Below are 16,646 nucleotides of genomic sequence, written 5' to 3' on the forward strand. Positions count from 1 at the left end.
ATTTGACGGCTAAAGTTTTAAGCTTATACAGGAGTCATACTCAAAGCATCTGGCCAATTTTCCTGCGAACAATATACACAGAGTAGAGGAACCTACTGATACTGAATACAATAAACTGAGCAGTATTAGTTTTTATAATCCTACATGCTGTAAGACAAGATCTAGTTCCTAGGAGAGTGCACATGGGTTTTAGCCATCTCTTTCGAGCTTTCGAATACGCTTTGCATATAAACAACATGTGAACCTCATTCTCCATACAGGAATCTGAACACATACAACATTTCCCACTTCTGCCATTCAGACATTCCAATTTTTTCTTTGACCAGCGTTCTATATTGGAATTCAACATAAGGTTCCCATACCTGAATTTCATAAAAAGAGACTTCGCAACAGGTGGCTCTATTTCGTCCAGAAAGGATTCAAAACAAGGTTCATCTTTAAAGGATAGGAAATTTTGGATTAAGGACCCAGCTCTACTTTCATGCACAAGCCTATTAGTCATATAAGACCAGAAGTCTCGTTTTACTATGGACTTTGCAAAGGGTGGTAGATTATCTGGATTCTCCCACAACGGGTACAAGCCCAGTATTGAGAACCATTTTTTAATATGCCCAAACCATGGAATGGAATGAAAAGAGTCTAGATCCAGTAGCTCTCGAAGGCCATTTCTATATTCTAGTAATTCTGGGGTAGACCATATCCTTAGCCAAAACATTAATGGTCTTATAATGATGAAATAATCAGTTCTTTTAAAATTCAAATCAAATTGGAGAGGAATTAATGGTGTACTATTAGGGACCCTTACAATTGTTCTCATAAATTTATTATCCAGGCTTTGGAAACTATCCCTAGCCCAGGGTCCCCATATCTCAGCCCCATACAAGGCAGCAGATTGGATTTTAAATTTAAAGAGTTCAAGAACAGGGGTTACACTCTTGCTTGTACTAGCATTCAGTTTGCTAATGATTGCTTTAACGTTATGGGCATATGACACCTTGCTTTTCTCGATTTGGGCCTTCCATGTTAGTTTGGAATCGAGTACTACCCCCATATAGGAAAAGTTATCCACAGTTCCTAAGGTTTGACCGTTCAAAGTCAAATTCCCTCTGTCCGGTTTACTGGGGTTCAATGCCATACACTTAGTTTTATCAACGTTTATTTCTAGTCCTTTGGTCACACAATAGCTACTAAAGGAGTTTAAGAGTGCCTGGAGGCCCTTCTTGGTTTGGGATATTAAGATGGTATCATCCGCGAAGAGCAACGCAGGCACCCTCTCTCCATTGAGCTGTGGAGAATCATTAATACAAATATTCAAGTATTCAGAAACATCATTGACAAATAAAGAGAATAGGGTGGGGGCCAAGACACATCCTTGCCGAACACCACGTTCAATAGGAATGTTGTGCGTCAGTTCACCATTTGGTCCCCACCTTATATTGGCATGATTTCTAGCATGCAACTCAATTATTTGAACAAAAAGACACCCTGGCAGACCAGCTTCACTTAAGGATCTCCAGAGCAAGTTGCGAGGGACAAGGTCAAATGCCGCTCTCAGATCTACAAAAGCTACATACAGATGACCTTTCCTAATGTGCACATATTTCCAATATATACAACAAAATCTGAAGACCTGATCTATGGTACTGGTCTTGCTCCTAAAGCCTGCTTGGAATTTAGAAAGTATTGTTGATTCCTCCAGCCAATCATTAATCCGAAATAATAAATGTTTGGCATAGAGTTTTTGTAAGGTGTCCATTAAATTAATTGGTCTGTAATTTGAAGGTACAGATCTATTCCCCTTTTTGAAAATTAAAACAACTTCTGCTGCGCGCCAGCTATCAGGAAATTGACAACTTTTAGACAAAGCATTAAACAAGCGATTTATATATGGAGCCCAAAGCTCAATTTCATGTTTATACAAATCGCCCGGTATTTTATCAGGGCCAGGAGCTTTACTGTTTTTTAGTTCATTGATTGCCCTTTTTGTTTCATCCAGTGTAAAGTCAAGGCATTCAATAGGTGGAGGAAGCCATGGAATCTCATCGACACCACTATCATATTGTTTGTAGAGAGATGTGAAGTGTGTCACCCATGTCAATTCATCTAGAAACGTGTCCTTCACAGCTCTACCTGCATGCCCCTCGTTTGCAACCAACCTCCAGAAGCCAACATTGTCATTTGATTTTGCAGCAGCCAACATGTCAGCCCAGATCGATTCTTCCCATGACTTTTTTGCGGTTTTTTGGACATGCTTGTACTCTTCCCTTGCAAGTCTGACATCATCCTTGGATTTGTTTTTAATAGCCAGCAAAAGCTTCCTTTTGGCCAACCTACATGAGTGATCATACCATAGTTTCCCGTGGCATCCCACTCGTACATTTTGATGCTTTTTCTTGGGCATTTTAGACAAACAAGTTTTTAGTTCATTGAAAAAAACCTTGTGTAATTCAACAAAATGATCATAATGGTCAGGTAAAAAGGGTTGTCCAACTATAGGCCCGAACATCGTCCCAAAAAGCGAATATACCGATGCTAGGGCCTTACCTTCAGATAAAATATATACGGCCCTTTTAGTGCACGTCTATTATTATTAATGTGTACCTGCTCGCACATTTTACCAGTGTCACTCTCAGTCGATGTAATGGCTGGAATTGCAGGGATGTCACTGAACATGTGTGAATCGATATATAGTTCTAAGGGATAGTGGTCACTCTCACCCCTGTTTGCCACTTTGAAATCAACCATATAATGCCAAATGCTTAGTGAGACAAGTATGAAGTCTAAATTACTTTTGGATTTCACGAAGGTTGGCTGTTTTGTTAAGTCAGATGGAAGCCGGCCATTACATGCTCTGAGACCATGATCTGCAGTTAGCCTCAATAGTTGAACGGCCAAAGAAGAGCATTTAACGCAGTTTGAAGTCTCAAGCTGGGGGATTTTGTATGCTTGATCTTCATCCTCAAAGACATCAGTAATCCCAAGAACCGGTTCAAAGTTGCAATTTAAGTTGCCTCCCAGGATTACAGGGACATCACCAACCAGACTTTTCAAGAAGGAATCCAGAGTTTCCAGAGTAGGTGAGACCTTGGAATGGCCAAGGGGTCTATTATAAACATTAACAATGTAACATTCATCCCCCTTTAAAGTTACAAGTTTTAAAGCCAAGATGTCAGGGGTTCCTGTGTCTATAGTTTCGACCCTTATTGTCAAGGTAACTTTGAGCCATATGATCAATCCCCCGGACGGCCTCCCCCTATCGGACCGGACTGCCTCAATACCAAAGGTTTTGTATCCTATCCTATGCGGAATATCCATTGCCCATGTTTCTTGCAATAAACAGAAATCACTGGAGTCAACATAATCAGCCCATTCTGGGTCTTTCAGATTTTTGCCGACTCCAGCAATGTTCCATGACAAGATGAGCAACTTTGGGGTTGGGCCACTACCAGAACAGGTGCAGTCATCAATGGGCGGCACTAATACCGGTAGAGAAGTTACACTATCTAGCTGTATATCAGCGGTTTGGTTCTCTACTTCGGTGATCGGAACCCTTACTACAATGCTAGTTCCTTCACCAAGACAACCCTCATCCATGTCATGGCATATTGAGTTCGCTACTAAAGAGCTTTCCTTGTACTGAGGGTCCCACATTCTGCTAATATTCTTGGTTCTCGCTCCCTTGTTCTGTAATAACTTACTATTATTAGTTCTGGGGTAAATATTCCCATTACCAAGTGTACAGTAGGTGTCATATAACTTTGGGATACATTTTGGCTTGATCTCAAGTCAATCAACAGCATCTAGGCAACCGAACCTATTAAAAGTGGGAATTCCATTCCACATATTTCGGTCAGCCTGTCTGGCCAGATTTGGTGCATAGCCATAGTGTTGTTTAACAGTATTCCAGTTAGACCCGTAGTTTAAGGGCCTGGGTGGAGGATAGAAAAACGATAGGGGCCTAGCTTCAATAGATGATGTGTCTCCATATGATTTCCATGCCCAAATCTGATCAGCACTGTGGGGTTCCTCAAACGAAATAACTATACAATCACCCGGAATTGATTTAGCTATAGGGCCAACCCATGGTACTCTGCGAACCATAAGGATTTTACTTTTCATATGGTTTGGGATGGGTTTATTTGAATTTAACCAATATATCACCTTATTTTTTAGGGATACAAAGTTCTCTTCATATTGGTGTTCTAATTCAGGTACCCCAGTAAGTACAATTACAAAAGGACTGGCATCAGGGGGCAGGTCTATATATCCTCCCTTAAAGTTGTTATTAAGCATGGGCAAATTTTGCGAATCTCGCGTTCGCGAATTTTGCGGATTTGCGAACTCGCAATCCGCAAAATCCGCGAATTCTCGCGAATTTGCGGATTTTTTTTTTGTGTGTTTGCGCGGGTTTCTGCCAGTTCGCGAGGGTTTTGTACAATGTCGCAAATTGCGAACTTACCTGTCGGGTCGCAAGTTTCGCGAACTTGTTGTTTCTACGTGTCCAGCCTGTTTGGGACACTCTTCTTCATCACTGCCACTCTCTGTCACCACTGCCACTCTCTGACTACTCATGCCACCCTCTGGCCCACCCATGCCACCCTCTGTTTCATCACAGCACCCTCTGGTTGTCCAGTCACTGTACATTATTGTGGCAACGCAAGCACACCTTCCCTGCCTCAAGTGACCTGAATTAATTTGGGGCTGATTAATGTGTCACAGAATATTTTTTTAGCTGGCACCTGCTTCCTTAGTGCTTCCTGATTAGTGATCTTTTGCACTTGCTAAGTGCTTTCATTGTTGCAAAATTAGTTACAACACCTGCCCTGCCCCAACTGACAATAATGAATTAGGGGCTGATTAATGGATTTGAACTTCCAGCCTGGCTCCTGCTTGTCTCCCTTTGCTGTAATTCAGGACCTTTGTGGCATATGTGTAACTATTCTGAGGTTCAGAGCAGGGTCACATAATAGTTGCAACTGGCAACTGAACTCTGGAGGGGCCCCTCAGGAAGCACTACAGGAAATGGCTACTAATGATGAGCCTGAACTTTTGAACCTGGTAAGTAGTTTCAGTTTTGCTAAGATCGTATTTCTGCAATTTTGCACTTATTCGCGGGGCGCGAAGTTGTACTGGGAAGCCGCGAACTCACGCGAACAGTGCGAGCAAAATCCGCTGCTCGCGGATTTGCGGATTTTGCGGGAGATTCCCGAATCTCGCGGATTGCGTTTGTTCTGTTGGCAAAAGATCTATCAGCCAAGGATTTGCTAAAGCCCAGAGTAGTGTGAGTAGTGGAAGGTATATTAGATGAAGACTTCTGCAGAACGGGAGTATTGGGAACTAGAGAATGGGTGGCAGCAACATTTGCCAACTGTGACTTTTTGCTTTGTACAGGACCCTTTGATGAGGGTTTACTAGTGGTGTTTACAGGTGGCGGGTTCAGGGATGTAGCATTAGATTTTATTAGGGTACTTGCTGCCAGATTTGTACTTGTGTTTTTTGCTACTCGCTCTTTCTGATGCTGTACACTAGATGGATTTGTGTTCAGGGGTACTACAGGAGCCATGGTCGAAGCCTGTGTGGGAGTTGCAGGTCTATCATTACCATTAAGACTTAAGCTAGATAAGGTTATAACACTTTTTTCCACCTCAAGTAGTTGATTCTCGATGCTAGTTAACCTGACTTCTAATGGCCTGAGGAGTTTTTTAAGCGTTTCCCATACTAGTTTTAAAAACTCTTCCCTGTCCTCTTCTGGGTCAACCATGGTTGTGGAAGTTTTCTCACCCTCATCAATAGAGTGGTCAACCCTTAGATCCGAGTTTAGTGCCTCTATATTGTCATTGCCGCTTTGTACAGTTGGAAGCGTCTGATCAGACCCATTAGTAGCAATGGTTACTTGTAGAGCCCCCCCTGTAATGCATTGGCTCGAGGCTACCTTTGCCTTTTTTCTGGCGTACACAGATTGATGTTTCCGTTTTCTCTTTTGTTTTGGTATTGTCTTGGCGATTCCCTGATTCTTATTCAAAGCCGCTTCCCCCAACACCTTTTCACCCTCAATATTCTCTATCAGTGGATCTGAGGATGGAATACTTTCAGATACAAAACTGACAGATAGCTTCGAGGGGTCTAATTCATAATTGGCAGATGGAGCCGTTTCCTCGGAGATAGAATGAACCTCGGCCAGGGTGATAATCGGTTTGGGGCCAGTAGTGCGCTCAGGAGTTTTTGAAGAGGCAATGCTACCTAACGAGGATTTTTTCCTTAATGCTAATTCAGTTGACAGCCTTCTTGCAGATTCTAGCTCCAGGGACACTCTATGCTGGAGTTTTGTAATCTCATTATCAATGGATAAACTAGTCCTTGTAATAAAATCATCCAGGGTCCCTGTAGCCTTTTTCGTAGGCTTATTGGCCTTACTCCGTGTTTCGCGAACAGACATTATTCAGAAGGTGAGTAGGGGTTTAAGAAACACAAATAATTTAGGATACCGTAACAAATACAGCCAAGGGAGGTGGCCGGGTCCGGTCTTACTCGGTCTGGAACGGCCTGAAACGGCCCAGTCTTTGCCTAGTCTTCGCCCCGGGCTGCGTCCCGCGCCACGGGAGTTTGAGGTTATAATATAGGGGCGTGATGGGCGGGGGGGCGGGCCAGCAGGGAGAGCGGACCGGAAGCTGACCGTCGGTCTTGCAGGGACTTCTGGGTATTGAAGTCCCCGCACGCTCGCAGCCCCGCTGAAGCCTCACACCCAGTGCCGCCTTGCCGCCTTAAGTCAGTGCTCCTTTGGTCATCCAGCTCCGTAACCCACAAAGCGAAGCGGCACCCGCGGAGCGGGTGCGGCGAGGGGTGGGCTGGTGCGCTGTAGAAAATGCTGCTATGCCTCTGTGGTAGAAACAAGGACCTCCGTAGTGCAAACGAGTAAATGTTTTTTATATTACAGCTTCTGTGCCAATTTCTTCTTTGTTGGTTAAAAGGACCAGGTGTATCAGTGAACCCCTTAGGAGGTTTATATATCTTCAAATGGCGCCCGAAACGTGGACCTCATCAGAGAAGCGGCTATCCAAGGAAGTGGTCTTGACAGGAGACAGGAATCTACTGAGGAGGACAGGACAGGACTCTACTAAGGAGGTACCCTGCACACTGAGATTCTCTGTCTCTGCAGCCCAATATATTTCTGGTCTTCCCTGATCTGGCGCTCCAGGAGGTAGCCGCTCCTGACTGAGAACCCTTTTGGTGTGAGTATTCTAAAACGACCATTAGGTCACTCAGAACTTGGCAGTGAGAGGTTGGAGAATTCTGCTTGGAAAAGTAGTCGACATGTGCTTGACTTGTATTGGCCAATAATGTGATTATCATGATTTATGTGATTATATGTAATCACATAAATCGCAATTTATGTAGGCAGGCAATGAGGAGATTTTTCTCTAAATTGTGAATACTTGAACGGCACACTCTAAGCTAAGTGCTACTTTGTATATAATATTGTATATGCTAAAATATTCTTGGAATGCCTGTTCTTAGCACACATCGTAGAATATGTTGCTTTCTTGCAAGTACCACTGTGAATCTTGAATGAACTCAGCCAGCTCCCTTAGAGGGGATACCTAAATAGGTTTAGGTATAAAAATGTATTTCTTCCTTGGTGACCAAGTAGCCCATGGAATTAAAATGTGTACATAAAAAAGGATCCTGATTTGTGCACTTTAACTTTAATAAGTAGTGATATGCAGAGCGCTTTTTAAGTGTTCTGCCAGCCAAAACTAGCGAATTCGCTGTATTTTGGCTTCTTGAACATGGAACAGTCTTTGGGCTGTTTTTTTGTGCAGTCTTTTCGACTACTTTTGAGAGCTTTTCTTGTAAATATGACTTACAACTAATATTTACAAATGATTTGGTTTCAGTACAGTCTGTGGGCTTTCTCTTGGTTCTGTCCTAAGTGTTGATTTGTGGGTTAATTATGTGTTTAAATGTTTATGTGGTTTATGATTCGACATCGGTGGTACTTGTCTGAATAAGTAGCGATTGCGCTCTTTGTGTAAGAATGGCTAGCCTTAAGCGCGCTGTATTGTGTGTTCTGAGTGTATGACCCCCTTCTGGAATTAGCTCCATGTGTTTTTTTGGGTCATCATTCTGTTATGCAAAATGTCATTTAATTAATTATATATTACATAGAAAATCCAGAAATGAATTATGTAACATATGCGAAATAGCTGCACGCTACCGTTAAAATTGACAAAGTAAGAAACTATACATGTGTGCAAATTGCCACCATGCTAAAGATACAGTTAGAGTTCACATTCAATAGGAATAAAATAGGCCTCAGAAACGAAATTGCGTACTTTGTAATAACTAAGACTAATATACAAAATGCTACAGCATTCTCCTTAGATACATTAAATTAGATATTAAAAGGCATTCACATAATCTGAGTGAATTGGTTGCTGCTGTAATAAACACAACATTATCAAAGTGATAGATTTTGACTGCCTTGAAATGCCTCAGTTTTTAAATAGACTGTGATATGCTTACTTTCAGCACCAGAGAAAAAAAAGCTTTCCAACAGCTTTGTCTAAACTGTCTCACTGAGAAGAAGCTGTTTGACACAACCAATGGAGATTACACTTTGTCGGGGGATTACAAATACAGAAAAAAGTTTTTTTTCTCCTGAGAAAGGCGTGAGATGTTGACGCCTGCTGGTCAGAGCAACAGCTGCGTCAATAGCACATGGCTATTCCTGACCGCAGGCCACACAGGGAAAATGCTGGGTCAACTAGATTTTAAGTTAGTGCACACCTGGTATAAAAACCTGCATTACAGACCAATTTTAAAAGTTACAAAAAACAGTTTCATTATTTTGGATAACAAAGAAAAGATTGAAAGTAGGGATTTCCTTTCTTAATGCCTTTTTACATAAGCACATCTGTGGTTCTGTTGTTAAATAATCACTGTCCTTTAAAAAGTGGCGCAGACTTTTCATATTTCAAGTAAGGCTTCTGTGCTTAGGATTAAAAATCAATACATTTTAAGGCAAAAAGAAATGAGGCTTGCTTTTCATATGTGGAACCATCAAAAGGGTTAGTGTTATATAATGGGAAACCACTCGACCTTTGCAAACTACTTGCCGCCACTGTGCCCAGACGCCTACCTGCTTCTTCTGCCAGCAGCGCCCTCGGTAGAGTGCACTCCCGCTTCCCGCTGCTTGACTCCCTTGACATCCAGGAGTCCCGGCAGCCGAGTGGAGCGTGGGACGGGGGGGGGGAACAAAAACTACAACCCCCAGCCTCCCGAGCGGCGCTCTCCGCATCACCAGCGCGCCAGGAGGCGCTGAAATAGCGCGTCACCCCAGCTGTAATTGGGAAACCACTCGACCTTTGAAAACTACTTGCCGCCACTGTGCCCAGACGCCTACCTGCTTCTTCTGCCAGCAGCGCCCTCGGTAGAGTGCACTCCCGCTTCCCGCTGCTTGACTCCCTTGACATCCAGGAGTCCCGGCAGCCGAGTGGAGCGTGGGACGGGGGGGGAACAAAAACTACAACCCCCAGCCTCCCGAGTGGCGCTCTCCGCATCACCAGCGCGCCAGGAGGCGCTGAAATAGCGCCTCACCCCAGCTGTAATTGGGAAACCACTCGACCTTTGCAAACTACTTGCCGCCACTGTGCCCAGACGCCTACCTGCTTCTTCTGCCAGCAGCGCCCTTGGTAGAGTGCACTCCCGCTTCCCGCTGCTTGACTCCCTTGACATCCAGGAGTCCCGGCAGCCGAGTGGAGCGTGGGACGGGGGGGGAACAAAAACTACAACCCCCAGCCTCCCGAGCGGCGCTCTCCGCATCACCAGCGCGCCAGGAGGCGCTGAAATAGCGCGTCACCCCCGTCTCGCGGGACGCCGGGCGAAGCCCGGGCCAAGGGCGGGCCCGTTTTAGCCCATTCTAGACAGTGAGAGACTGGACTGGGCCACCTCTCTTTCCCCCATCATACAAATCTACTTGCGGTAAGGTGACTTATTTATATACCCATATTGCATCTGGGCTACTATTGCTACATTCGCCACCAAGGCACTATCGTTCATATTTGATTAATCACAATGTCGAGGCAAAAAACACCAGTCACCCCGGCAAACACTATGGACAATTATCTGGTCCAGGTAGTGGCAAAAATCAACAATGATCGGAGGTCCTCCCTGGGACTTATGGATTCACCACCTTGTGCCCAAATTAATCAATCAGGGGTATTCCAGCCTGCAAGTGATGAAATTATTACCGCCGACTCGATCGAGGACCCTAATGATTACTCCACAATAAATGTATCCACGGCTTCCATCGTTCAACAACTTGATCCTCTTGTAGACCTAATTATTTTAGAAGAGCCAAATAAATCTGATGCAACTGTGCAGTCAGACCGAGAGAGCAATACCCCTCCCACTCCCGTCCCCGCACCAAGAGCTAAAAAAGGGGTTACCAAGCCACCACCTAGAAGAGGTGGCCTACGCTCATGCAAGAATAAACCTGTCACTCCACCCAGAAGAACAAAGAAAAGGGTGGAAGAAGGGATAAGGGAGGAAGAGTGCGAAAGTGTAGACGGGGAGGATACCCTCTTAAATAAGCTCATGGGCATACTAGAGTCCAAACTATCAGGGTTAATGAAACCCCTCATATCGAAAATAGACCAACTAGCCAATAAAGTTAGTAAGCTAGAGACCATCCTAAGGAAAACCAATGAGGGGGTGGGGGAAATATCAAATTTAATTACAACTAAATTTGAAAACATAGAGGCTGCAGGGAAAACTCTCGGGGGGAACATGAATGCAGGCCCACAAGTTCCATCAGAGCAAATCCAACAAGTTAGCTCTAGGCACGATGACACACCTGATGCGGTTTTATCCTTAGACCTAGCACAACCAGTAGGCAACACTACCACTGAGATTCCCAACTTAGAGAACGGCCCTGTTGAACTGATTGTCGAAGCCTCGCCCTTGATTCTAGTACTAGCAAACACACCACCGCTGAAAACAGGGCAGATCGAGTCCTCAGATTCCTTAAGAAATAAGGCTCTCCAGTGGCTTAGTAACAACATGCATATATCTCCCTGGGGTAAGGAAAATCTATCTGATGATCTGCTTACAGCAAGAAGGGTCAAGTGGATAGGCACCAGGGCAAAGAAATTCCAAGGGGATTGTGTGGTTTTGAATTTCAAGGGCCCTGAAGTATTGCCTGATGTCCTACGGAACATCCTCCCTCCGCAACATAGAACAGCAGAAATAGTACCACTGACACTGGATTTCTTCTACAGTAGAAGAGGTCTCGTAGCTAAACCAAGCATACTGAGAACAAAGTGGACAGTTGTGGGAAATAGAAGGACCAGGCTAAACCAAGTATGCGATTGGGGGCTAAACTTGGATAATCATTATTCTGCGTTGTCCGATCTAAACGAGTGTGATTGACTCGCATGTGCCTCCTTTACCCCTCCTGAAATCCACCTGGACCAAGGACACGTTAAGATTCCCACTTATATAAATTGTCCCTAGCCTCTAATGTATCTCTTACTCCCGTCCCAGAGGAAGTAATCAAAGTGCCGATGGTTCTAAAAAGAGCATTAGAAGTAACTGAGAAGCTGCCAACACTGAGTGCAGCCTTGGCCCGAGACATAGATAGTGTAGGAACAATAAACACCCCCGATATTGAACTGACACCCCACCAAATGGCCATACCGCCATTATCTATTATTTCTTGGAATATAGCAGGAATAACAAATAAGTTAAATATCCCAGACTGGGTCGACTTTATCGACCAGTACGATATCATCATGCTCCAAGAAACTTGGTCGCTCGCACCAATCTTCCGACAAGGGTATTTGAACTTTTTCGTCCCAGCTACAAGAAATCGAGTGGGTCGTCCCTCGGGGGGCCTGCTAACTTTGGTACGTCAAACTTTGAATTGCTCGGTTAAGCAACGGTCCAATGATATTTTAGCACTCGACATTAGCTGGCAAAATGGCCAACAAGTATCCCTGTTTAATCTTTACTCTAGGGGAGTTGCTAGGGGTAAACCATCAGAGACCATAACGACCCTCGAGTGTTACATTGAAATGCTACCAGTGCCACCTCATATAATAATAGGCGGGGACTTTAACACCACCTTTGAACCTTTGGGCGAAGAGGATAGGATCCTGGCCGAAGATGAGGACACTAGGTGGAGAATTCCACAATTAGATATACCAGTAATTAAAAAATGGAGCACAGTAGCTATTCAATTGAAAAGTTTTTGTCTTTCTAGAGGGCTCAGAGCAGTAAATGGTCGGGCACTGTCAGATTCAATGGGGAAAAACACCTTTGACAATGGCCGGTCGGCCAGCAGAATAGATTACATACTTCTGGATGTAAGGGCCTGGGACAAATTGGTAGACATGGAAGTGAAGGACAAAATAGAAAGTGATCACAATCCTCTGTGCCTGACACTCCATCCCTACCATGAAATACCCGACCAGCCAAGAGGGGATCAAATGGTTACGCAAGACCTTGTAAGTTCAAATGACCTTCGCCATTTGAAGTGGAGTATGCTCATAGAAGACACTGCAAAAATAGAGATCTTAAAGGAAATAGTGGTGGATGAAGTCTCTAAGATTAAGTCCCATTACGGGAGGACTGACTTTATAGAATACATGATGACCGCTCATGAGGAATTGTTTTCCAAAATTCAAAGTTTTTTTGTTAAAACAGTAGCCTCAAATAAAAAGAAAATGGCCCAGGAGATTAGAGGGTGGTATGATAAGAGCTGCAGGGTAGCTCGAGATAATCTTAGCAGGGAACTAAGATTAGGAAGTGCAGACACAGTAAGACTAGCGAGAAACCAGTACAGACAGGCGCAAAAAGTAGCAAAGAAGCGTTGGGATGAGGATTGTTGGCGAGAACTCAAGGAGGCGTGTGCCTCCAAGGACTCAAAGCGCTTCTGGGCTACAGTAAAATGGGCAAAGGGTGGCATAGCACTCCAGCCCACTAACCATGTCCCGAAATCAAATTGGGTAGAATACTTCCAGCCACAGTATGCCCGTAATCCCATGCTTATTAATGATTGTCCTCCTCCGCAAGTCTACTACAAATCACCTATATTTGTTGAAAGAGATGTGAGTACTGTATTGGATTGTGTAGCAGGGGGTAAAGCTCCAGGCATGGATGGAATTCCGGCTGATATTTTTTTATCTGATCGGAAGTCCTGGTGTAGTTATTTTGCAATGCTGGCTAACGCGGTGGCTATGGGAGGGAAAGTGCCTGCCTCGTGGAAGGGAGCTGAAATCATTCCCATATATAAGAAAGGCGATCGATCCTTGGCTAAAAACTATAGACCAATAAGCTTGATTGATACAGCACAAAAGCTAATGGGCCGATTAGTCCAAAACAAACTGCAGCAATGGATCGACGAAAAAAATATTTTGTCACCGTATCAAGCTGGCTTTCGTCCCTCTACTAGTAGCGTTGACCAAGTTCTCCACTTTTTAACAATCTATTGGAGAAACGTTACTCTAAAGAAGGGGACATTGTATGCAGTCTTTGTGGACTTAAAAGCCGCTTTCGACTTGGTCCCCAGAGAAAAACTCTGGCAGACCTTGTCGGACGTAGGCTTAAGTCAGGAATTGCTTACACTCCTTGTTCGCCCACACGAAAATAATTTTGCAAGGATAAGGTGGGGCAAACAGGGAGAAGTAACTGATCCCTTTCCAGTAGAACGTGGGGTGAGACAAGGGTGTGTCCTAGCGCCAACTCTCTTCTCTATCTATATAAATGGCATTGTTGAACATCTAGAGAAGATTGCTAGTGACGCCCCAGTAATTGCTGGCTCTCGTGTACCAGTTCTCATGTTTGCGGACGATACACTCCTTCTTTCCCGCACCCCTAGTGGGCTTCAAAAAGTGGTTGATGCCTTTGGTGTATTTTGTGATGGGAGGGGCCTTGAATTGAACACCACCAAAACAAAGTTCATGTGCCTCAACCAACAGTCCACCTTCAAAGGAGTAATAAAATATAAAGGTACACCCCTAGAAAGAGTGGACTCCTTCTCTTACCTAGGCATCACTCTACAAGAAAACATGAGCTGGAAACAACATATAACCGCAACCTTATTAAAATTCAGGCAGCTAGCAGGTGCAATTACGTTAAAACATCGCACCTCACTGACAAAGCCAGTAAACTGTGTGCTGGAAATTTATTCTATGAAAGTCCTGGGGGCTTGTTTATATGGCTCTGAACTTTGGGGGTTTTCAAATCTGAGAGAATTGGGCCGAGCTGAAAACAGGTTTTTACGAGGGATTGCGATGGTCCCACAAAGTACACCGACAATCCCGCTAAAATTGGATCTGGGAAGAAAAGGCATAGAGGACATAGCAAGGTTACGCCCTCTTCTATACTGGAGACGGATTATGGTGACCCCAGAACTAAGCCATTATGCAGCGGCATTGACTGATGTCATCAAATTCGACCGCTTTCATAGTATTCCATGGTTAAGGGAGCTTCGGGGACTCCTTATAAAATTGAAACTGGATTACCTATGGGACACCAAAGATGTAACCTGCTTCCCTACAAAAGCAAAACTAAAAAACCTATATTGGGAAATGGTTTATCTTACAATGTTTAGTGACAGCACAAGCTCAAATTTAACATCTCGCTTCTTAGATATAAAAATGTACCCTTTTTGCGAACCATTTTGGGATATTATTGAAAAGCCCCATGATAGAAAACTCTATTTCCAATTTCGCATAGGTACACTCCCGTTGAACTCGTTTAAGAAGCATTGGTCCCCGGCATGGGATGAGCATTGCCACCATTGTAATGAACATATTGAACACATTTCCCACCTTTTGTTCTGTTGTCCACTGTACTCGTCCCCCAGACGTAAATGGTTAAAACCTGTGTGCTCAATCTTGGGAACCCGCAGCCAATCTGAAGCCCTCAGGATACTTGAGACTGATTGTTCCACATTGTTTGTGGTTGGGGTAGCAAAATTTCTTGCCTGGTCATGGTTAATTCGCACCCGATCGTTAATGGCAATTGCATCATAATGAATTTATGTATATCTCCAACCTTGCACTTTGCCACATGGATTATTGTATTTTACCCTATAGAAAATCTATTTTTAATGATTTGTGACAATCTGATGTAATTTTATGTATTTTATAATCATGTATTTATTCGACATCTCATGTTTAATATGTATTTTTAGAAGTATTTTTACATGTAGTATTTATTGTATTAGGGCTAGGTGAATGCTTTTATGACAAATGTCGAATAAAGCTTTAAAATGGAATGGTTAGTGTTATAAAAAAATTAAAAAAGGGGAATTTTGATTATATGAAGAAAAAAATGTTCTTTAAAAATAAGTGCACTAAAAGTTTTTTTGATTTTTATACTGCCTAATTAATCTACTGTGAACTCCTAGCATCAATGTTGAAAGTGAGCAGTGCTGTACCGCAATGGGTGGAAACTAAAATGTGAAATGTCACTTTACCCAGGGGTACAAAACTCATTTTTATAAGGGTGTACCTTATACGTTTTCTGCTCCCCCATTCCTGGGATATGTAGGGAGCACTCTGGGGATGACTAATATGCCAAAACATTGTAGGTTATCCATTTTTAAGTGCCCCTAACACCAAAGTCGAATTTGGGCCAAAATCAATGTTTAAAAGCAGTTCTGCCACTCAGAGCAGTTTTCAAACTGATCTTAGGCTTCAGTAAATGCACACGTTTAAGTATAACATAAATAGCTGACTTCTATACTGCTAGAAAGGCACACGGCACACAAATGAAATTAAATATAAAAAACCAGCAGAAGTTATTAAGCGTACCTCTAAATTATTGGCTAACAGGAATGAACAGGACTGCCTTTCAGCTGTGATTCTTCATAGTTGTTTTGAATTGGAAAGTCTGTATGGCGTAGCGCTTCTCAGACAGGGGACAAAAATTTTAAGGGTTAAAGGCCAAAGGCTGTTTTTAGAACTAACCAACTGAACGTGCAATTTTCACATGGGAAACCACTGTGACAGTATGTGATTTCTTTGTATTACTTAAACATTCTTATCCTCACAATGTAGGGTAAAGCACTATAAGTAATGCTTTAGATAACATTAGCTTAAGGAAATATTGCATATTTTGTTAGGAGTACATGGGGATATCACTGTGTTCTTGAGATATAATACAAGTGTAGGAAATATGAAGGTGGGGTTATCCTATTGAATAACATTATCATGGGATAGCAGCATTTGTAAGTTGTATGCAGAGATAGCTCTGCCATGTATATAACACTAGTGCTTTTAGTTTGAAGATTACTGTGCAAGGGCTGTGATAAGGAGGCAATAGGATTTAGTTGAATTTATTTGCCAACTAGTATACTTACTAAAGTAATTGGTGGTTGGTTATTATTGTTTTCTAGCAAGCTACATGTGCTTTTTACCTCCTACAAGTATATTTGTGCCCAGTTGCCACATAAAGAAGTAGATAGTGTCGACAGAAGTGAAACCGGTTTCAGGTTTCCTACTGCCGAAATGGGGGAAGGAGGCTATCTTCTCTACAAATTAAGGGTAGACAAATTTATGGTTCCTCTCTCTTTTTCTCACTCTCTTTTGAGCTGTCTAAGCTGTCTGTGAAACAGCCATGAGACATTTAAGTGGCTA

General features: G+C 43.2%; 2 protein-coding genes across 4 annotated transcripts in view; one reads left to right on the forward strand and one right to left on the reverse strand.

Annotated features, from left to right (window-relative positions):
* Positions 1-16,646, reverse strand: part of SLC26A8 (solute carrier family 26 member 8) — a 3,386,895-nt gene that overhangs the window by 2,154,237 nt on the left and 1,216,012 nt on the right. The gene's annotated exons all lie outside the window — the stretch shown is intronic.
* LOC147712559 (uncharacterized) overlaps positions 1-16,646 on the forward strand; it is a 293,966-nt gene that overhangs the window by 126,999 nt on the left and 150,321 nt on the right. The window lies entirely within an intron of this gene.

This window comes from Lissotriton vulgaris, chromosome 5 (assembly GCF_964263255.1).
Source record: "Lissotriton vulgaris chromosome 5, aLisVul1.2, whole genome shotgun sequence".
Lineage (NCBI taxonomy): Eukaryota > Metazoa > Chordata > Amphibia > Caudata > Salamandridae > Lissotriton > Lissotriton vulgaris.